Below are 22646 nucleotides of genomic sequence, written 5' to 3' on the forward strand. Positions count from 1 at the left end.
GGTCTTGAACTCTTGACCTCAAGTGTTCCTCCCGCCTCAGCCTCCCAAAGTGCTGGAATTACAGGTGTGAGCCACCGCACCTGGCCTGGCCCATTTTTAAATGGCTCTGACTTTGAATTCCATTGGCCTCTGCTTTGCAATGTACGGGTCGTAGCTCTCGCTATTTGTCCACACAAGCGCTGACTACCTAATTCTTCAGGTCTTTGCTGGGCACCCAGTCCCTGCCTGCCTGGGGCTTCCAGTCCAGTGGGGAAGTGTGAGCAGGCAGGGGCAGGGTGATTAGTGCTGTGATGGAGGACACACAGGTCCCGCAGGCACCCAGAGAGGCACTTGCCTCAACCTGGAGGATCCAGGAAGGCTTCCCAGGAAGGAGGCTTCCACGTCAAGACTGGTAAGTAAAACCAAAGCAATTGAGCAGGGGTGGGAAGGCTGGTCCAGGTGGAAGGAACAGGATATCCGAGGGCCCAGGGTTGCAGAAGGCACAGGAATTCTCAATCTTATCGAATACTTTGCTCCTTTCAATACACATACACAGTTCTCCTAATAACAGAGATTTCTTCAGTAGCCTGAAAATACTTGGGTTCAATGATTCTAGAAAGACAAATGATAGGCCGGGCATGGTGGCTCACCCCTGTAATCCTAGCACTTTGGGAGGCTGAGATGGGCAGACTTCCTGAACTCAGGAGTTCAAGATCAGCCCGGGCAACATGGTGAAACCCCGTTTCTACTAAAATACAAAAAATCAGCAGGGCGTGGCAGCAGGTGCCTGTAATCCCAGTTACTCGGGAGGCCGAGACATGAGAATGGCATGAACCCAGGAGGCGGAGGTTGCAGCGAGCCGAGATTGTGCCACTGCACTCCAGCCTGGGCAACAAAGTGAAGTTCTGTTTCAAAAAAAGAAAAGAAAATAAAAAAAAAGACAGACAAATGTCAATAGCTTCTGCTCTAATCAACCCCCTTTTCCACATGAGGAAACCGAACCCAGAGGGGTTAAGTGACTTGCCCCAGGGCAAACAACAGGGACAAAGCTAATATTAAAATCCAAAAGTCCATCTCTGCAAGTCAGGGGCTCGTGCCTGTAATCCCAAACTCAGCTTCATCATCTCGGTTTTGGGAGGCGGAGGTGGGAGAAACACTTGAATCCAGGAGTTTGAGACCAGCCTGGGCAACACAGAGAGACCCCTATATCTACAAAGAATTTAACAATTAGCTGGGTGTGGTGACGTGCACCTGTAGTCCCAGCTACTTGGGAGGCTGAGGCTGGAGGATTGCTTGAGCCCAGGGGTTTGAGGCTGTAGTGAGCTATGATTGCACCATTGCACTCCAGCGTGGGTGACAGAGCGAGACTCCATCTCTATAAAAGGAAAAAAAAAAAGCCCACCTCCAGAGGCTGTTGCTGTTTCTGTACCACCCCCATGAAGAATGGTCAGAGTGGGCCGGGCGCGGTGGCTCACGCCTGTAATCCCAGCACTTTGGGAGGTCGAGGCGGGCGGATCACGAGGTCAGGAGATCGAGACCATCCTGGCTAACACGGTGAAACCCTGTTTCTACTAAAAATGCAAAAAATTAGCCGGGCGTGGTAGCGGGCACCTGTAGTCCCAGCTACTTGGGAGGCTGAGGCAGGAGAATGGCATGAACCCGGGAGGCGGAGCTTGCAGTGAGCCGTGATCGTGCCACTGCACTCCAGCCTGGGCCACTGAGCGAGACTCCGTGTCAAAAAAAAAAAAAAAAAGAATGGTCAGAACGAAGGAGTTCATTGTGGAACAGGGACAGAGTGATCTGTCCCTCTTAGGCCAAGACTGCTCAGCATGTCCTTCACCCCTGGCTCTGTCCCAGTTCCTTATCCCAACCTCCTTTGGTAGGTGCCAACCCTCTCTAATGTGGACTAAGAATAGTGGGCTCTTCACCTCCTGTGTCCCACACCCTCTGCTCCTCATGATACAACCAATGAGAGGCAGATTCCCAGAAACTGTTACTGGCACTCCCAGAGGTCAGTGGAGGAGGCTGGCTGCCAAAGATCTCAGCCCTGACAGTGTGAGGAAGGCCATGACTCATCACCAGGTCCTCCCTCCTCCCGCCTCCTCTGTCCCCGCCTCCTCCCCACACCCTGTCTTCTTCCTAGCCCACCCCTCACAGCCTCCCAGCCAGGCCCAGGAGGGGAGGACGTTTTTAGGAACAGATGGCTGCCTTCCTTGCCCAGCACTCTGCCAGTTAATTAACGCCGCCTGTAATTAAACTTCCCACAAATTAGCTGTCAGCTACGCTAAAGGGAACCGTCCCTCTCAAATGCCACCTTGACTTACTGAATTGTGAGCCTTGTCGACAAAATAATTAAAGGCAGGAGGAGGCAACCAAAATTTGGACCCTTTTTTTTTCTCCCCCTAATATCTCTATTGCGTCCACAGCCAAATGCTTCCAGGCAGTTCTTGGGAATATAAAGCTTTTTTTTTTTTCCTGAGGGTTCATGACTAATCCCTTCCATTGTAGAAGGAATCTTTATTGAGCAACTACTGTGTGCCAGGCATGGTGCTGGAGTCACTGCCTTCTTGAAACACATCCTTGACATAATGTTTTCTTTTCTTTCTTTTCTTTTCTTTTTTTTTGAGATGGAGTCTCGCTCTGTTGCCCAGGCTGCAGCGCAATGGCATAAACTCAGCTCACTGCAACTCTGCCTCCTGAGTTCAAGCGATTCTCTTGCCTCAGCCTCCTAAGTAGCTGGGATTACAGGCCCATGCCACCACACCCGGCTAATTTTTTTGTGTTTTTTTTTTTTTTTTTTTTGAGACGGAGTCTCGCTCTGTCACCCAGGCTAGAGTGCAATGGCGCGATCTCGGCTCACTGCAAGCTCCGCCTCCCGGGTTTACGCCATTCTCCTGCCTCAGCCTCCCGAGTAGCTGGGACTACAGGCGCCCACCATCTCGCCCGGCTAATTTTTTGTATTTTTTAGTAGAGACGGGGTTTCACCGTGTTAGCCAGGATGGTCTCGATCTCCCGACCTCGTGATCCACCCGTCTCGGCCTCCCAAAGTGCTGGGATTACAGGCTTGAGCCACCGCGCCCGGCCTTTTTTTGTGTTTTTAGTAGAGACGGGGGTTTTGCCACGTTGGCCAGGCTGGTCTTGAACTCCTGGCCTCAAGTGATCCACCTGCCTCGGCCTCCCAAAGTGCTGGGATTACAGGCGTGAGCCACCACACCTGGTCGACGTGTTTTAAAAGGAAAAAAAGTAAATGAAGTTATTGCAGCTGGGGGAAGAGCATTTCAGCCCGTGTAAAGGCCCTGAGGTAGGACTGCACTTGGTGTATTGGAGGAAAAGCCAGGAGGCCCGTGTGGCTGCAGCAGAGGGAGCAAGGGGGAGACAGGGAGGAGAGGAGGGCAGGGAGGGGATAGGGCAGGTCATGCAGGGCCTTGTGGGCTTCAGTGAGGACTTGGGCTTTGACCCAGAGGAAGATGGGAGCCATGGAGGGCTGTAGGCAGAGGAGAGATGGGACCCGATTCAGGTGCTCACCTGCACCCTCTGGCTGCTTCAGAGAGGACTGTGGGGATGGGGGTGGCTGTGGCCAGGGTGGAGGTGCCTCACCTGCTCTGGGAGGGCAGTGATGGGGCTGGACCAAGATGGAGACAGAGGAGCAGGGAGAAGTGGGTGGATCTGGGATAGACTCTGCAGGCAGAGGTGTCGGATTGGCTGATAGATTATACATAATGGAGGGGCCTGGGGGAGGGAAAGAACAAGTTCAAGCCTGGGAAGCAGAAGAAAGGGACAATTGATCCACAAAGATGTCAGATTTCCACAGAGCGAAGCCTTTTTCAAAGAGCAAATTTTTCAGCCTCAGATGAGCCAGCTGCCAAGGCCCAGGGAGTGTGGCTGGCTGCAGTGAGACCTCCCGGACCTGTCTCCCCTACCCCCACCCCAGCATCAAGGATGAGGGTGAAGGTTGAGGGAGGGTGTCCTGATGGCTGCAGGGTCAAGCCCCCAGCAAACCTCAGGGGAGATGAGATCGGCAATTGCCCCCTGGCTGCAAAAATGTAATCAAGCCCTGGGGTTAGAGGAGGGCTCCGGGCCTCACCAGGTAAGTTAGAAAGTCAATGTGGACATCCATGTTCTTTCACCTACCAGGGTAACTTGAAGCCCTGCGGGGCAGATGTCAGGCCCTCGAAGCACCTCAGGGCCTTTGCACAAGCTATACTTACTGCCTGGAGCCCCTCCCCTCCCCTTTTCTCCCCTCCCCTCCTCTTTTCTCCCCTCCCCTCCCCTTTTCTCCCCTCCCCTCCCCTCCTTTGCCCTCTTCTGATGGAGTCTTGCTCTGTCACCCAGGCTGGAGTGCAGTGGTGTGATCTCGGTTCACTACAACCTCTGCCTCCTGGGTTCAAGTGATCCTCCCTCCTCATCCTCCTGAGTAGCTGAGATTACAGATGCCTGCCACCACACCCAGCTAATTTTTGTATTTTTAGTAGAGACGGGGTTTCACCTTGTTGGTGAGGCTGGTCTCGAACTGCTGACCTCATCACTACCCCTTTCTTATCTTCCAGGTCTTTGTTCGGGCATCACTTCCTCCGGGAAGCCTCCCTGATGCCCCAGCCTGAGTCAGGTGCTCCCTCTGGGCCCAACCGTGCCTGTGACTCTTCCACCATGGCTCTGATGCTGTAAAACCCCAGTGCTGTCAACACGATGCTCTGCGTCCTTCTTCCCTCACTGGACTGTGAACCCGTAAGGGCCAGGTCTGTTCTAATCACCAGTGCTTAGAAGAATTTGGTTGGGCACAGTGGCTCATGCCTGTAATCCCAGCACTTTGGGAGGCTGAGGCGGGCAGATCATGAAGTCAGGAGATCGAGACCATCCTGGCTAACACGGTGAAACCCCGTCTCTACTAAAAAATACAAAAAACTAGCCGGGCGAGGTGGCGGGCGCCTGTAATCCCAGCTACTCAGGAGGCTGAGGTAGGAGAATGGTGTGAACCCGGGAGGTGGAGCTTGCAGTGAGCCGAGATCATGCCATTGCACTCCAGCCTGGGCGACAGAGCAAGACTCCGTCACAAAAAAAAAAAAAGAAAAGAAAAAAAATGCCAAAAATACGTGCTCACGGGTGCGCTCCTCCACTGCTGGTGGGAATGCAAAATGGTACAGCCACTCTGGGAAACGGTTTGGCAGTTCCTTAAAAAGTTAAACAGACACCTACCATACGACCCAGGCACCCACTGCTAGGTGTTTCCCCGAGAGAAACAGAAGCATATGTCCACCCGAACACGTGCGAGGATGTTCATAGCAGCTTTCTTCGTGACAGCCAAACACAGGATACAAACCCAAATGCCCACCCGCTGGTGGCTCGGTAAACAGACTGCGGTCCACCCAGGCACTGGAATACGACTCAGCAATAAAAAGGGGTGGACTATGGAGACACGCACCAGCTTGGATGACTCTCCAATGCACCTATGCTGAGTGGAAGATGTCAGATTCAAAACATCAGTTTTAAAAATAGGCAAAGGAAACAGCGGCGATGGAGTAGAAGATGCACCTGGGAGGAGAGGGGCCGTTCATGACAGGGGTCACAGAGATCTTTTGGGTGCCAGAATGCTCTTCCCCAGGGCAGGGCTAGGGTGAGGTGGTAGAGGGATCTTCCACAGGAGCAAACTTTAAGGGAGGACCCAGAAACTCCCCAAACAACAAGAAAAACTCAGCTATCAAACTAAATAACATCTGACTGCATCTTCTCTTCTCTTCTCCTCTCCTCTTCTTTCTTCTCTCTTCTCTCCTCTCTCTTCTCCTCTCTTCTCTCTTCTCCTCTCTCCTCTCCTCTCCTCTTTCTCTTCTCTTAATTCTCATCTCTTCAATTCTCTTCTCTTCAATTCTCGTTTCTTCAATTCTCTTCTCTCCTCTTTTCTTTTTGAGATGGAGTCTCGCTCAGTCACCCAGGCTGGAGTGCAGTGGCGTGATCTCAGTTCCATACAACCTCCACCTCCTGAGTTCAAGCAATTTTCCTGCCTCAGCCTCCTGAGTAGCTGGGATTACAGGCACACACCACCACGCTCAGCTAATTTTTGTATTTTTAGTAGAGACGGGGTTTTGTTATGTTGTTTGGGCTGGTCTCGAACTCCTGATCTCAGGTGATCCACTGCCTTGGTCTCCCAAAGTGCTGGGATTACAGGCCTGAGCCACTGTGCCTGACCTACCTACCTTCCTTCCTTCCTTCCTTCCTTCCTTCCTTCCTTCCTTCCTTCCTTCCTTCCTTCCTCCCTTCCTTCTCTCCCTTTCTCTTTCTTTCTTTCTCTCTTCTTTCTCTTTTTCTTTTCTTTCTCTCTCTCTCTTTCTTCCTTTTTCCCTCCCTCCATCCCTCCCTTCCTTTTCTCTCTCTTTCTTTTCTTTATTTTTTAAAAATTAATTTTTTTTGGTGGAGTCTTGCTCTGTCACCCAGGCTGGAGTGCAGTGGCACAATCTTGGCTAACCACAACCTCTGCCTCCCGGGTTCAAGCAATTCTCCTGCCTCAGCTTCCCAAGTGGCTGGGATTACTGGTCTGTGCCACCATGACTGGCTAATTTTTGTATTTTTAGTATAGACAGAATTTCACCATGTTGGCCAGGCTGGTTTCAAACTCCTGACCCCAAATGATCCACCTGTCTCACTTTTTTTTTTTTTTTAAACAGATTGGGTCTTGCTCTATTGCCCAGGCTGGAGTGCAGTGGCACAACCACGGCTCACTGCAGCCTCCATCTCCTGGGCTCAAGTGATCCTCCCACCTCAGCTTCCTGAGTAGCTGAGATCACAGGCATGTGCCACCATGCCCGGCTAAGTTATTTCATCTTTTGTAGAGATGCGGTCTTGCTATGTTGCTCAGGTTGGCCTCTAACTTGTGGGCTCAAGTGATCCTCTTGCCTCAGCCTCCCAAAGTGATAGGATTATAGGCATAAGCCACTGTGCCCAGCCCAATGCAATATTTTTTTAAAAAAATCAAAATTAATGAAAATAAAATATTCAGATGGCCCATCAATGATAGACTGGATTAAGAAAATGTGGTACATACACACATACCATGGAATACTATGCAGCCATAAAAAGGAACGAGCTCATGTCCTTTGCAGGGTCATGGATGGTTTTGGAGGCCATTATCCTCAGCAAACTAACACAGGAACAAAAAAACCAAACACTGCACGTTTTCACCTAACAGCGGGAGCTGAATAATGATGAGAATACATGGATACAGGGTGGGAAACAACACACACTGGGGCCTGCTGGAAGAGGGAGGGAGGGAGAGCATTAGCAAGAATAGCTAATGGATGCTGGGCTTAATACCTAGCAGTAAACTACCACGGCCCAGGCTTACCTATGTTACAAACCTGTACAACCTGCACATGTATCCCTGAGCTTAAAAGTTGAAGAAAACAAAAAAATCTGTGATGAACCGGGCACGGTGGCTCATGCCTGTAATTCCAGCACTTTGGGAGGCCAAAGCGAGCAGATCACCTGAGGTCAAGAGTTCGAGACCAGCCTGGCCAACATAGTGAAACCCTGTCTCTACTAAAAATACAAAAATTAGCCAGGCGTGGTGGTGGATGCCTGTAATTCCAGCTACTCAGGAAGCTGAGGCAGGAGAATCACTTAAACCCAGGAGGTGGAGGTTGCAGTGAGCTGAGATCATGCGACTGCACTCCAGCCTGGGAGATAGAGTGAGACCCTATCTAAAAAAAAAAAAAAACATCAAACTTGCTAACAAAGAGAGAATTCCGGCCAGGTATGGTGGCTCACGCCTGTAATCCCAGCATTTTGGGAGGCCAAGGCGGGCAGATCACCTGAGGTCAGGAGTTTGAGATCAGACTGGCCAACATGGTGAAATCCTGTCTCTACTAAAAATACAAAAATTAGCTGGGCATGGTGGCGGGTGCCTATAATCCTAGCTATTCTGGAGGCTGAGGCAGGAGAATCGCTTAAGCCTGGGAGGTGGAGGTTACAGTGAACTGAGATCGTGCCACTGTACTCCAGCCTGAACAACAGAATGAGACTGTATCAGAAACAAACAAACAAAGAGAATTCCTTGTTCTGCTACCAGACTCACCTTACTCCCCTCCCCCTAGTTAGGGGCCCTAAATCTTTATCTCCATCTGGCTGCTGGTGACAAGCACCCCTGTGTGTTTAGGTCAAAATTCACCCGGCTGTTTTCTTGAGATTTCTGTGTTTGGGGTTTCCAAGTTTCATCTCAATAAGAAAGTTAAGAAAAAAGAAACGCGGCCGGGTGCGGTGGCTCGTGTTTGTAATCCCAGCACTTTGCGGGGCTGAGACAGGGGGATCACCTGAGGTTGGGAGTTTGAGACCAGCCTGATCAACATGGAGAAACCCCGTCTCGACTAAAAATATAAAATTAGCCGGATGTGGTGGCGCATACCTGTAATCCCAGCTACTCGGGAGGCTGAGGCAGGAGAATCATTTGAACCTGGGAGGCAGAGGTTGCAGTGAGCCGAGATCACGCCATTGCAATCCAGCCTGGGCAATAAGAGCAAAACTCCATCTTAAAAAAAAAGAAGAAAGAAAGAAAAAAGAAACGCAGGCAGACAAAACAACCTTACTGGTTTCAAGAACACCCACAAGTTTTTTTTTTTTTTTAAAGCCCATTCTGAACTTTGGGAGGCCGAGGAAGGAGGATCGCTTGAAGCCAGGAGTTGGAGACCAGCCTGGGCAATGTAGCGAAACCTTATTTCTATAAAAAATTTAAAAATTAGCCGGCCGTGGTGGCATGCACCTGTAGTCCCAGTTACTTGGGAAGCTGAGGTGGCGGGATCACCTGAGCCCAGAAGGTTGAGGCTGCAGTGAGCTGAGATCACACAACTGCACCCCAGCCTGGGCGACAGAGCAAAACCCTGTCAAAGAAAAAGAAAAAAAAAAGCCAATTCTAGTGGTTATGGGGACAGAAGGGGGAATATACAAAACAAGAGGCAGTGGAGGGGGGAGTGGGGATTAAGGACATATTTGTTGAATGAATATAGCGGTGGATGAGGAGATACGGCTCCCAAAGGCTCCTGGAGGCCACGGTAAATAAACAAAAAGGGAACAAGCTCATTAAGAGGGGCTGTCCCCTCCTGCCTCTGCCTACCCTCCTCACCCTCCATCCGCAGCACCGACTAGGAGGGGGAAGACGTGGCTGGTGGCCTGTCCCCCTTCCCCCCCCCGTGGGGACAGGGACCAGGGGCTGATGTCACCACCGCTGCATCCCCAGTGAGTCTCGGGCTGGCATACAGTAGGCGCTCCATACATGCGCGAGTGTCTGGATGGGCAGCTCGGGGGTCTTTGACTACTGGGGCATGGGAGTGTCTTTTGTCCTTCCTGCTCCTATGGGAGGAATCAGGCGTCCCTGGGGGCAGGAGTCCCCCAAGTTCAGCCCCTGGACTCTCCTGGGCCCGAAGAGGGGGAGGGGCCAGTGGGGGTTTCACAGAGAGGGGGATGGGGGAACGCAGGTGGCCAGGTGCCACCCTGGGAGGACCCCGCCCACGCCTCGCAAGGTCTCCACAGCTTGCAGGGGACAAGGGAATGGGCTCCAGGCTGGCCAATGGGGGCGCAGAGGGGGCGCATTACCTCATCAGGCGGCGCGGCCATTGGCTGCGGGCATCCAGTGGGCGGGAGCGGGGCTGGAGCTCCCGGGACCCGGGAGGGGGTTGCAGGGGCAGCCCTGGAGGATCCTGTGGGAGGGGGGAACGGGAGGAGAGGGTAGGGGAAGCGAGGGGGGAGTGCAGGAAATGGGGAATTTGCAATATCTGCGGGGCTGTGAGGGGGTCTTTGGAAGTGTGTCGCCCCTACTCCCTGTCCCCCAACTCCACGCTGCCCCCTACTCCGTGTTGTACCTCTCCCACGAGGGTCCCCTCGCCTGGGCATCTTGGTGGGGGAGGGGGAGGGGTGGGAAGAGCAGAAGGGGAATGAGAGGGTCCCCTTCCCGCAGCGAAATTAGCAGCTCCCTTCCCAAGGGTTCTTTTAACACCCTTCCCCTCCGCCCCCCGCCTCCCTGCACACACACACATTGTCCCCCAGGAGTCAAGGACAGACGCACCCACCCCCACTCAGAACACACCTCCTTTTGTGGAACTGCCCGAGACCGCAGCATTCCTCCCACAGAATTCCAGGGAGCGCACATGGTCCACGGAACGTCCTCGCAGCACCCACAAGTGGTGGGGGGCAGGGCTCCATGTCTTTGAGCCTCAGTTTCCCCTGTGTGAAATGGGGTAGATAAAAGCCTCCACATCCCGGGACTGCTGTGAAGATTCATTCAATCAGGCAAGGAGCACTTACCCAGACAGGGTGCTGGGGATACGGCACCACCGAGTCGGGCCCAGACTCCACCCTGAGGTCTGGTGGGGGAAAACAGAGGTAGATGGGTAGATACAGTGGGTCATTTCAAAAGACCATACCTGCCAAATAAAAGAAAAATGACGAAAATAAAAACAAGGGGATGAGGTGGAGAGCGAGTTGGATGTTACTTTAGACCAGCACTCAAGGAGGGCTTTCCTGAGGAGGTGATGTTTAGGGAGAATAAAAAGAAGCTGTGGGAAGAACTGGGAGAAGAGTTCCAGGTGGAGGGAACCAGCCTGTGCAAAGGTCCCGAGGCAGCACTAAGTCTGGTGGAACAGCGAGGAGGCCTGTGTCGCCGGAGCAGAGTGAGGAGGGGGAGAGAGGATGGAGGGGAGCAGGGGGTGGGGAAGGGATGGGGTAGGTCGTGCAGGGCCTTTTAGCACTTAGTAAGGACTTGGGCTTTGACCCCAAGGGAGATGGAAGCCGTGGAGGGCTGTGGGTAGAGGTGGGATGGATGCTGACTCATAGGAGGTTCATAGGAGCTCTCTGACTGCTTGCTGTGGGGAGGATAGACTGTGGGGTGGGAGCCAGGGACCAGGATGGAGGTGACCCTGGCTCATCCAGATAAGCATGGATGGTGCCAGATCAAGGCTGGAGTGAGGAGAGGACAAGACCAAGGTCTATTTGGAGCCAACAGATTTCATTCTAGGAGTATTGGGTTGTGGGGGAGGTGCATCGGTGGTTCCTGCACAGGACTGGACCCACAGTGGCAGGAGGCGTGAACAGTAGTGGGATAGTTGGGTGGTCTTTTCCTTCCCCCACTCCCCACTCCAGGCCTCTACATTCAAGGCCAAATGAATGAGTGAGTCACCTCCAGCTGAGAGTGGCTGGGAGAGGTATACACTAGGCGCTGACTCAAACCTCCCACTCTGGCGCCTGTACTCCTGAGTCATCCACACCCCCTGCTCCTCACTGTCTCAAAGCCGGAGGGCCAAGTGTACCCCCCAAGCGAGATTAGTAACACATCAAACCTCTCTCAGCATCTCGCCCTCCTGCCTGAGAACCCCGATTCTGCAGTCCTAGCCTCAGCCCCACCTGATACTGAAATCTCCCCCAGGGTCCCCCATGGTGGTTAGTGTGACCTTACTTTGCATGCCTCCAGGACCAGGAAGCTCTCTCTTTTTGAGTAAGTGAAATATTATAGGAGGGGCCCCCAATGTTTTAAAAAGATCGTCCTGGACTGCGTTCACCTGTTGTGAACCCTCCATGACTCCCTGTCGCCCACAGGACAAAGTCCTATCTCCTCAGCATGTCTTATGAGTGGTCTGGGCTCTGCTTACTTCCCCAGCTACACCCCCCTCCCCATCCCCACCCCACTTCCCACCCAGTCACGCTCATGGTTATAAGCATAATTCCTTCTCAACCTTTGCACAAGCTGTTCTCTCTCTTTGGAAGGCCTTTCTTCCTTCCTTTTTTGCTTGCCTGCCTCAAAGTATACATTTAAGCACAGTTTAGATGTCAGCCCTTCTAGGAAGGCTTCCCCCACCCCCTAGGGTGAGTGAAAGAACCTTGATCTCTCTTGGATACATTGTATCTCCCCTACTCTAGCCTTGCAGATTAGAACTCCCACTCGCCAGCTGCCGACTTCTGGGCTGGTAGCTGTTTGCAGGGCTCAGAAATTCACCAGCCATGGGTTTTTGGTGGGGAAATTCTGTTCTTCCCAGAACTGTCCCTTTGGGTATCCCTGAGGACATCATTAGTTTAAAACCTTCTCCTCTGATCTGCTCCCACAGGACACTCCCCATGCAACCACAGCCTCGAGGTGAAGTGGGGGGTTCCATTTGAAGAGTGATTGACTAACAGCCATTAGATTAATGGGCAAAGCGCAGTGTTTTCATTTCTGCTGCATCTACAAACTAAATGTTCCCATGTAATTACAATTAAGGACATGTTCGCCTGTGACAGCTCCTGGCTTCCTGGCCTCCCCAGCCGCGCTCTCCCGCCCCTTCTCGGGCCATTTGCTATTTTCTCCTCCTTTCCCCACCTCTTTTTGGCCTTCTTTTCTCCAGTCCTCAGTTCTTCTTCCCAATTTCCTCATTTCTCCCCACCTTTCTGCTTTGAAACTCCTTTTCCTTCTTCTTTTCTTCTCTTTGCCTCTTCCTGTCTCTCTGCTTCTGTCTCTCTCTCTCTTCCTATATCTCAGTTTCCTCCATGTCTCTCAATTTCTGTTTATCTTTGCCCTCTTTGTTTCTATCTCTCTTTCTCTCTGCCCCTCTCTGAGTCCTCCCTCTCTTTTAAAGATGTATAACTTATAAAGTGCTCAAATCTTGTGTGTAGCCTGAGGAATCGTGACATGGACATAGACCCATTTGGCTACCACCACAGCAAGATGGAGATCATTCCCCTCAGAAGCTCCCTTGGTGCTGCCTCGCAATTAGACCCTCTCAAGGATAACTGTACTTTTTTCTTGTTTTGAGACAGAGTCTCACTCTGATTCCCAGGCTGGAGTGCAGTGGCACGATCTTGGCTCATTGCCACCTCCGCCTCCCAGGTTCAAGTGATTCTCCTGCCTCAGACTCCCGAGTAGCTGGGATGACAGGCAAGCTCTACCACGGCTGGCTAATGTTTTGTATTTTTAGTAGAGACAGGGTTTCAGCATGTTGCCCAGGCTGGTCTCAAACTCCTGACCTCAAGTGATCTACCTGCCTCGGCCTCCCCAAATACTGGGATTACAGGAATGAGCCGCTGCACCTCTCTTTAGCCTTCCCAACCCTAGCGTCAAACCTCTGCCCCCCAACCCTCATACTGGGACTAGAGTGTCCTTGACACCTCCCACCCTCCCCAGTTGCCCTTTCAGGGCAGGCACAGATGAGGGCTATGGGCCTGGGGTCAAGGGAGCCCTTCTGTGGATGAAGCAACCCTTTGGGAGAGCCGACTATGGCCCCCCTGAGCTCCCCGGGGGACATTACAGGCCAGGACCCTTTTTGTCCTAAAACCTTTTCTGATTTTGGTCTGAAAATCCCCTTCCCTAGGCTTTTTTTTTTTTTTTTGAGACAGAGTGTCCCGCTCTGTTGCCAGGCTGTAGTGCAGTGGTGCGATCTTGGCTCACTGCAAGCTCTGCCTCCTGGGTTCAAGCAATTCTCCTGCCTCAGCCTCCCGAGTAGCTGGGACTACAGGCGTGTGCCACCATGCCCAGCTAATTTATTTTTTATTTTTTTATTTTTAGTAGAGACGGGATTTCACCACGATGGCCAGGATGATCTTGATCTCCTGACCTGACCTTGAGATCCGCGTGCCTCGGCCTCCCAAAATGCTGGGACTACAGGCGTGAGCCTCTGCGCCTGGCCTCACTAGGCTCTTCTGAAGACAAACGCCCTCCTGGGGTCCCAGCGCCCTCTGACCTGACCCTACAGATGAGCCTTTGGCTCAGGAAACTTCGCTTTTCCTTCCCTGTCTACAGATGGTACAACTGAGGCCCAGTGTGGGGTGCTCGCCCAACATCAGATGGTAGAGTCTGAACCCGGTGCCAGTAGGACCCAGGCCTGCAAGGGGACAGCTTTGAGCTCTGTGGCCTCAGGATGGCTCCTTCTGTGTCCCGAGCCTGTGTCCTCACTGTGAAATGGGAGACTGGATGTTGGGCCAGGTGCCCTGATGATCTCTGAGGCTATCCGACCTGGCTGCAGGGTGCTGATCCCCTGGACCCTGCTCCAATCAGGTGAGTGATACTATGGGGAGTGGCAGGGGAGCTTTCGTCCTGCCTGGGAAGTTCAAGGCCAAATGGGGGCTTCCCGGGACAGAGAGCAGGTTAGATAATTATCTGCCTTTGGTCCTCTGGATTGGTAGGCGCGCTCCCTGATGAAATGGGACATAGGATGGACATGTTCAGTCACTTGTCCCCAGCAAATTCCGGTTTCAATCCCACCTCCACTCCTTTGCTTCGGCCTGTCCACCTACTGGACCATCCTACTCCTTGCTTCCCTGCTTACCCAAAGCCTCCCAGCCTCCAAAGGCCAGACTCGAGCCTCATGCATCTTTTTTCTTTCCCTACAGTAGTCTAGCACAGGGCTGTGTCTCTGGTTGGAAAAAAAATACCAACAGTGGTCTGGGTGTGGTGGCTTATGCCTGTAATCCCAGCACTTTGCGAGGCTGAGGCAGGTGGATCACTTGAGGTCAGGAGTTCCTGACCAGCCTGGCCAACGTGGTAAAACCCCCATCTGCACTAAAAACACAAAAATTAACCAGGTGTGGTGGTACACCCCTGTAATCCCAGCTACTTGGGAGGCCGAGGCACGAGGATCTCTTGAACCTGGGAGGCAGAAGTTGCAGTGAGCCAAGATGATGCCTCTGTACTCCAGCCTAGGTGACGAAGTGAGAATCCATCTCAAAAAACAAATGAACAAACAAAAAACCAACAACCATGACCTTCATCACCATCACCATCATCCCTGCATTACTGAGCATTCTGTATGTGCCAAGCCTTGTGCTGAGGATTTAACTTGAATTCTTGTGGATAATCCAGGCCATCGTTCACAAGGGTCTTCTGAAATAAGCCCTGTCATTCATTGTTCCCATTTTCCAGATGAGTAGGTATCAAAGCTCTGAGAGGATGCAGTGCTTGGCTGAAAGTCATGCAGCCAGTGAATGGCAAAGCTGGGATTCGAACCTATCTCTGGGCGACCCCAGACCTCCAACACTGGAGGCAAATGACAACATAAACTGGATCCCTCCTCTCCCCTCCCTGTGGCTGAAACTGCATTTGCAGACACCAAATGCAGCCTGTCAGCAGCTCCTCTGGCCTCTGATAAATCGGGAGAATTAAAATCCATTTAGAGGGAAATCTCGAAATAGGTCTGCGTTGTGTTTTGTGTGTGTGGGTTTTTTTTTTCCCTCTTCCCCCTGCTGTCTCCAACTGGGTAATGTATTCTAGGAGCAGAACTGATTCTGACTTAATTGAATTTAAAAGCAGGTATTACATCTGCACCTTGTAAGTGAACGCACGTGGAGGAACGGCTGCCGGGATGGAGTGCTGTTTTTCATTTTTTATTTTTTTGAGATGGAGTCTCACTCTGTTGCCCAGACTGGAGTGCAGTGGCACGATCTCGGCTCACTGCAACCTCCACCTCCCGTTTTCAAGTGATTCTCCTGCCTCAACCTCTGGAGTAGCCACCACCATGCCCAGCTTATTTTTTGTATTTTTTAGTAGAGACGGGGTTTCACCATGTTACCCAGGCTGGTCTTGAACTCCAGACCTCAGGGGATCTACCCGCCTCGGCCTCCCAGCATGCTGAGATGACAGGCGTGAGCCACCGTGCCCGGCTGGGATGGAGTGTTTTTACTCAGTGTCCGCTTTAATCTTTCTTTGTACTGAGGAAGGGGCATTAATCCCCATTTGGGACTCCTTGTTAGGGCCATCTCAGGCTGGGCCATAAAGGGTGGCGTGTTTGGAGACGTGAGGCCACGAGGACTTGCAGGTGAATTGGGGTATGGGTGCAGGAACTCAGCTGCCTGCTTTATCCTTCATTTTCCATTTCATTCTCATCTCTCCCTGGCGTCCTGTTAGCCCCGCCTCCAAGCCATGCCCAAACCACACCCAAACCACGCCCCCAACCTCCTACCTCTCACCTGCGCCTTTGCCTTTATCCCGATCTGAACCCCTGACACCTCCTGGACTTACTTTATCCTGGATCTCCCACAGCAGCTAAAGTGATTGCATCCTTTTTTATTTTTTTCTTGAGGTGGAGTCTTGCTCTGTCTCCCAGGCTGGAGTGCAGTGATGTCATCTCAGGTCACTGCAATCTCTGCCTCCCAAGTTCCAGTGATTCTCCTGTCTCAGCCTCCTGAGTAGCTGGGATTACAGGCACCCGCCACCGTGCGTGGCTAATTTTTGTATTTTTAGTAGAGATGGGGTTTCACCATGTTGGCCAGGCTGGTCTTGAACTCCTGACCTTGAGTGATCCACCCACCTCAGCCTCCCAAAGTTCTGGGATTACAGGCCTGAGCCACCACGCCCGGCCTATTCATTTCTCTCTCTCTTTTTTAAAAAAAAATTGTAGTAAAATATACATAATATAAAATTCACCATCTTGACTACTTTTATATTTATCTTTTCTCAGAGACAGAGTCTTGCTCTGTCACCCAGGCTGGAGTGCAGTGGTACAATCATAGCTTACTGCAACCTTGAACTCCTGGGCTCAAGTGATCCTCCCACCTCAGCCTCCCGAGTAGCTGGGATTACAGGTGTGTGTCACCACTCCCAGCTATTGTTTTTTTCTTTTTCTTTTTTTTTTTTTGAGACAGAGTCTTGCTGTGTTGCATAGGCTGGAGTGCCGTAGCACCATCTAGGCTTGCTGCAACCTCCACCTCTGGGGTTCAAGAGATTCTCGTGCCTCCGTCTCCCAAGTAGCTGGGATTACAGGTGTTCACTGCCACGCCCAGCAAATTTTTTGTATTTTTAGCAGAAATGGGGTTTCGCCATGTTGGCTAGGCTAGTTTCAAACTCCTGGCCTCAAGCTGATCCACTTGCCTCAGCCTCCAAGGTGATGGGGTTACAGGTGTGAGCCACCATGCCCGGCCCAAATTTTAAAATTGTTTTTGTAGAGACAGGGTCTTGCTATGTTGCCCAGGCTAGACATTTTAATCATTTTAAAGTGTACAATTCAGTGGCATTAAGTACATTCACAATGTTGTGCGACCATCACCACTATTTCCAAAAATTTTTCATTAGCCCAAAAAGAAACCCTGTAACCATTAAGCAATAATTCCCCATTGCCCTTGGCAACCTTGATTCTACATCCTGTCTTCAGGAATTTGCCTCCTCTAGGGATAATATATAAGTGGAATCATACGGTATTTGTCCTTCTGTAGACAGTAGGCTTCTTTCATTGAGCATAATGTTTTCAAGGTTCATCCACTTTGTAGCATATGTCAGAACTCCTTTTTTTCTTTTTCTTTTCTTTTTTTGAGACAGAATCTTGCTCTGTCACCCAGGCTGGAGTGCAGTAGCACAATCTCAGCTCACTGCAAGCTCCGCGTCCCAGGTTCACGCCATTCTGCCTCAGCTTCCTGAATAGTGGCACTACCGGCGCACGCTGCCACGCCTGGCTGCTTTTTTGTATTTTTAGTAGAGACGGAGTTTCACCGTGCTCGCCAGGATGGTCTCTATCTCCTGACCTCGTGATCCACCCGCCTCGGCTTCCCAAAGTGCTGGGATTATAGGCGTGAGCCACTGCTCCTCTTTTCTTTTTTGAGACAGAATCTCACTCTGTCACCCAGGTTGGAGTGCAGTGGCACGATCTCAGCTCACTGACATGGCCACCTCCCAGGTTCAAGGGATTCTCCTGCCTCAGCCTCCCGAGTAGCTGAGATTACAGGCGCCTGCCACCACGCCCAGCTAATTTTTTTGTATTTCTAGTAGAGACAGGGTTTCATCATTTTGACCAGGCTGATCTCGAACTCCTGACCTCAGGTGATCTGCCCACCTCGGCCTCCCAAGGTGATGGGATTACGGGCATAAGCCACAGTGCCCAGCCCATTTCTTTCTTTTTTCTTTTTTTGAAACAGTGGCTCACTCTGTCACGAGGCTGGAGCACAGTGGCGCTATCATAGCTCACTGCAGCCTCAACCTCCCAGGCTCAAGCCATCCTCCAGTCTCCACCTCCCAAGTAACTAGGACTACAGGTGCACGCCACCGTGCCCAGATTATTTATTTATTTATTTATTTATTTATTTATTTATTTTTTTTGGTAGAGACAGGGCCTCACTATGTTGCCCAGGCTGGTCTCCAATTTCCATGCTCAAGAGATCCTTCCATCTTGACCTCCCAAAGTGCTGGGATCACAGGCGTGTGTCACCGAACCCAGCCAGAACTTCTTTTCTTTTTAAGGTTGAGTAATATTCCACTGTTCGGACGGACCACACTGTGTTCATCTGTCATCCATCCAGGGACACTGGGTTGTTTCTGCCTTTGGTTGTAGTGAATCGTGCTCTGTGAACATGTGTGTACAAGGATCTGCTTGAGTCCCTGCTTGGAATTGTTGAGTCATATGATCCTTCTATGCCAAAATGATTGTTTTTAGCAAAGGCCTTTCACTCGCCTGCTCTAAATCCTTCCGTGGCTCCATATTGTCCCCAGAAAAGTGGAAACCCTGTCCTGTGGGCCTCAAAGCACTGCCATCTTCTCCCTCCGCGTCTCTCCTACGCCTCCTCTTCCCCACCCACTCCATACTCCAGCCACACTAAGTTACCTTCACTTGTTCCCAGGCCTTCGCACATGCTCTTCTTCCTCCCTGAAAATACTCTTCCCCATTTGTTTGGATTTATTTATTTATTTAGAAATAGAGTGTCACTCTGTTGCCCAGGTCGGAGTGCAATGGTGCAATCTCAGCTCACTGCAACCTCTGCCTCCTGGGTTCAAGCACTTCTCATGCCTCAGCCTCCCGAGTAGCTGGGATCACAGGCACCTCCTGCCACCACGCCTGGATAATTTTTGTATTTTTAGTAGAGATGGGATTTCACCATGTTGACCAGGCTGGTTTTGAACTCCTGAACTCAGGTGATCTGCCCACCTTGGCCTCCCAAAGTGCTGGGATGACAGGCGTGAGCCACCGCACCCGGCCTGTTGGTTTGTTTTAGAGACAGGGACTTGCTCTGTCATCCAGGGCAGAGTGCAGTGGTGCAATCATAGCTTACTGCAGCCTCGACCTCTTGGCCTCAAGTGAGTCTCCCACCTTAGCCTCCCAAGTAGCTGGGACCACAGGTGTGCACCATCACACCCAGCTAATTTTTTTTTTTTTTAATATAGGTATAGGGTCTCGCTGTGTTGCCCAGGCTGGTCTCAAACTCCTGAGCTCAAGTGATCTTCCTGCCCCAGACTCCCAAAGTGTTGGGATTACTGGCATCAGCCACTGTGCCCAACTTCTTCCCTATTTCTTATTTTGGGTGACTCCTTCTCAGCTTTCAGCTCAGCTGTCCCTGCCTCCAGGAAGCCCTCTCTGATCTCCCAGGCTGGGTCAGACACCTTCTCTGGGTCCCCAGAGCTGCCTGAATCTCCCCCATCATGGCTCTGATTGTGGGCCACTAGTGACCTGTATGTCTTCCCCACTGGGAGGGTGGGGTTGGGTCTGTCTCAATCACCATGGTGTCCCCAGCACCCAGCACAGGATCCGGCACACAGTAGGTACTCAATAAATGCTTGCTAAATGCTGCCATGATTATTTCTCTCCCCCTCAACCCCCACACCAGACCCCGTGCCCTTGAGAAATACAGACACAGCCGCTTCCACACCAACTTCTTCCGTCTAATGGCAGACCTCAAACAGTATCTCAGGCTGTCGATTAGAAATAGATCCAATCAATGTGCTTGTTTTTCATTCCACGGTGCGTCTGTGATGGATGGGCGGGTGGGAGTGCTATTAGCCGGGAGAATTTTCTATATGTTCCAGGCTCTGGGTAGACTTTCTTCAAAAAGCTATCCGGCCAGATCTCAAATGAGAACGTCATTAAACACACACACTCTCTCTCTCACACACATATTGCAGGAGAGCATCCCGTTCTTGGGGGGGAAAAAAATAAAAGCAATTAATACATAACTGCAAATGTGGCAGTCTGCATGGAGGCTGTGAGGACTACAGCTGACAGGGAGCAAGAGGCAATTGTTTTTCTTTTTTTCCCAAACACATCAAAGTTCTCCCTGGAAGCGGCAGCCAGTAAATTATAGACTCATTTTCACTAGAGTGTCTTAAGTTGGATACCCCAGAAGCAGCTTCTGAAACAAGGATTTGGGGGTAAGTTGTTTATGTGGGAAGTGATTCAGGAAGCCCCAGGAGAGTGGGGAAGTGAGACAAGGAGGTAAAGAACCACCACTTATGAGCAGGTGACTGCCCTGAACAATTGGGCTCAGTCCCACTGGATACCCTTGGAAGATGGCGTATAGCATCATGCACTTGTTCTTCCCAAGAGAGTAAGGGAGCTGGGGTATTTATCCACCAGCACCTGTCCATCACTGGCGAAGGGCTGCTTCCTGAGATATCAATTCTCTGTGACTTCCAACCTGGCCCTCACCCAGGTGACTGCAGAAGGATGCTGTTGGCAGGTGCTGAAATGTGGGTGCACTAGGGACACCCACAGTGTCTGCTACACATAGTAGCATTCACAAAGCCTCTATTTCCTATCACCATTCATTCATTCATTGAAAAATACTTATTAAGCTCACACTGGGTGCTGTGCTGGGGGCTGGAGACAGTGGTGAAATAGACCCAGCCCTTGCCCTCTCGGAATTCAAAGACACATAACCAGGCAGTTACAGCGTAGAGTGTCAGCCTGTGATGAGGGAAGCTCAGGCAGCTGGGGTAGCTCAGGAAGACTTCTTTCTCAGCATTGTAGAGCGGGGTCAGGTGAAGCTTCCCTGAGGGATGACATTTAAAGATGAGCAGGCGCTAGGTGAACAAGGAGAAGCAGGGGTGGAGCAAGGAAGAATGAACTAGCTAGACTCTGAGGAATTTTGAAAAGTAAAGTTTAGACTTTCTCTTGAGGGCACTAGGGAGCCATGGAGAGTTATGGAGGGGAGAGGGGAAGGGTCAGACTTACACTTAAGATCGATTCTCCTGGCTGCTAGGAGCTCATCAAGAAGGCTATTGTAGGAGCTGATGGTGTCTATTGAAAAACACAGGTGGGGGTACAGAGTGGGGCTGCCATGGAGACAGTAATGTTGAAATCAACAGGACTTGGTGAGTGTGAAATTGGCAGGGTGGGGTGTTGATAAGAAAGGGAGATAGGGAGGCTTGTTCCCAACTTTCCAGAAAAAGAGTGGGGCCATCAGGGAGGGGGTTACAGGAGGAGGTGCTGGAGGAGGGATAAAAGGGATGCATTGGGAGTTGGGTAGGAGGTACCTGGTGGACCTCCAAGAGGAGGCATCCAGGAGGAACTGGAGAGAGATCTGGGACCAAGTCTGGGTGGAGACAGAAGTCAGGGCATCTTCAGGATGATTAAAGCTGCAGGAACAAGTTCCTAAATTTGGATCATCCAGGAAATAGGCCAGTTTCGATTGCAGGGTATTAAAATAATAGTAACAATAAATAATTAATTTCTTTTTTTCTTTCCCAGTGGCGAATGTCAGAAGCACAGTTCTCTAGTTCTGTGCCCTGGTCCCAGCAACCCCAGTGGTCCTCCAAGCAATGATGCCTGGAAATCCATCCAATGTAGCCATCTGCATCCTTTGGTCACATGACCAGGCTGAACCAGTCAGGAGACCAGCAGAATAGCCTTCAGTGATTGGCTGGAGCCGGAGGTGGAACCAATTCAGTCACAGGGTTGGAAAAGAGGAAAGGTGTGCATTGGTTAAGGTAACACTCCCTGCCATTATAAACTGGCAAAGCTCAATGACCCAACAGAAGTTTGTTGCTCATATAAAAAGCAAACAGATGTTCCTTTGCTTCCACGTAGTAACTCAGGGATCAAGCCCCGGTGTCTTGTACCTCCTCGCATCTTTAAAGTGTAGGTTACGGAAAAAGCCTGGGCCAGAATGGAAGTCATGGGCACATCACTTCTGCCCACCTTCCATTGGTTCAATTAAGTCACATGGCTGCCCCAACTGCAAGGAATGCTAGGAAATACCTTGTTGTGTGCCCCGAAGAAGGAGGAAATGGGTTTGGAGAGCAGCCAGGCAGTGGTGAAACCAGGTTGCTTCTGCATCCTACAGGTGGAGGGAAGAATGAAGGTCAGGGAACACCCACACATATCTACCAAGACGACCCTTATCACTAAAAAAGTGGAGACAAATTCTCTAATCCACCTCATGTTGTTGCTCAAGGGATGGAGAGTGTCCTCACTGGTTCAGAAACCTCAAGGGATTGGTGACCAGGTATGTCTTGGTCACCACTATGTGTCCATATTCTAGAACAATGCCTGGTATAGAGTAGTTGCTAGATATATATTTACTGAATAGGTGAGTGGATGGCTGGGTGGGAAGGTGGATGGGTGGATGGATGGATGGTTGGGTGAATGGATGGGTAGATGGATGGGTGGTAGGTGGATAGTAGATGCATGGATGGATGATTGGGTAGTGGATGGGTGGATAGACGGATGGATGGTTGGATGGATGTTTGGGCAGATGGTGGGTGGATGAATGGTTGGATGGGTTATGGGTGAATGGTGGATGGATGGATGGATGGATGGATGGATAGATGGATGGATGGATGAGTGGTTGGATGGATGTGTGGGTGAATGGATAGATGGATGTGTGGGTGGATTGATGGGTCAATGGATGGATGGTAGGTGGATGAGTGGATAGCTGTATGGACAGATGGGTCTGTTTATAAGTGAAGTCATCTCTTCTCCATCTTTGGGCTGCACTGAAATGTCTGTGAGCACTGATAGTATGAACGCCCAAAT

General features: G+C 51.1%; 1 long non-coding RNA gene across 1 annotated transcript in view; it reads left to right on the forward strand.

The window, feature by feature from the left end:
* Positions 1-21630, forward strand: part of LOC117075060 — a 32137-nt gene extending 10507 nt beyond the window's left edge. The window contains exons 2-4 of the long non-coding RNA XR_004433830.1: positions 4527-4715; positions 13721-13975; positions 21360-21630. This is a non-coding gene — a long non-coding RNA (uncharacterized LOC117075060). The remainder of the gene's footprint in view (positions 1-4526; positions 4716-13720; positions 13976-21359) is intronic.
* Positions 21631-22646: the final 1016 nt, after the last annotated feature.

Source organism: Trachypithecus francoisi, unplaced genomic scaffold (genome assembly GCF_009764315.1).
Source record: "Trachypithecus francoisi isolate TF-2019V2 unplaced genomic scaffold, Tfra_2.0 Lachesis_group5, whole genome shotgun sequence".
Taxonomy (NCBI): domain Eukaryota; kingdom Metazoa; phylum Chordata; class Mammalia; order Primates; family Cercopithecidae; genus Trachypithecus; species Trachypithecus francoisi.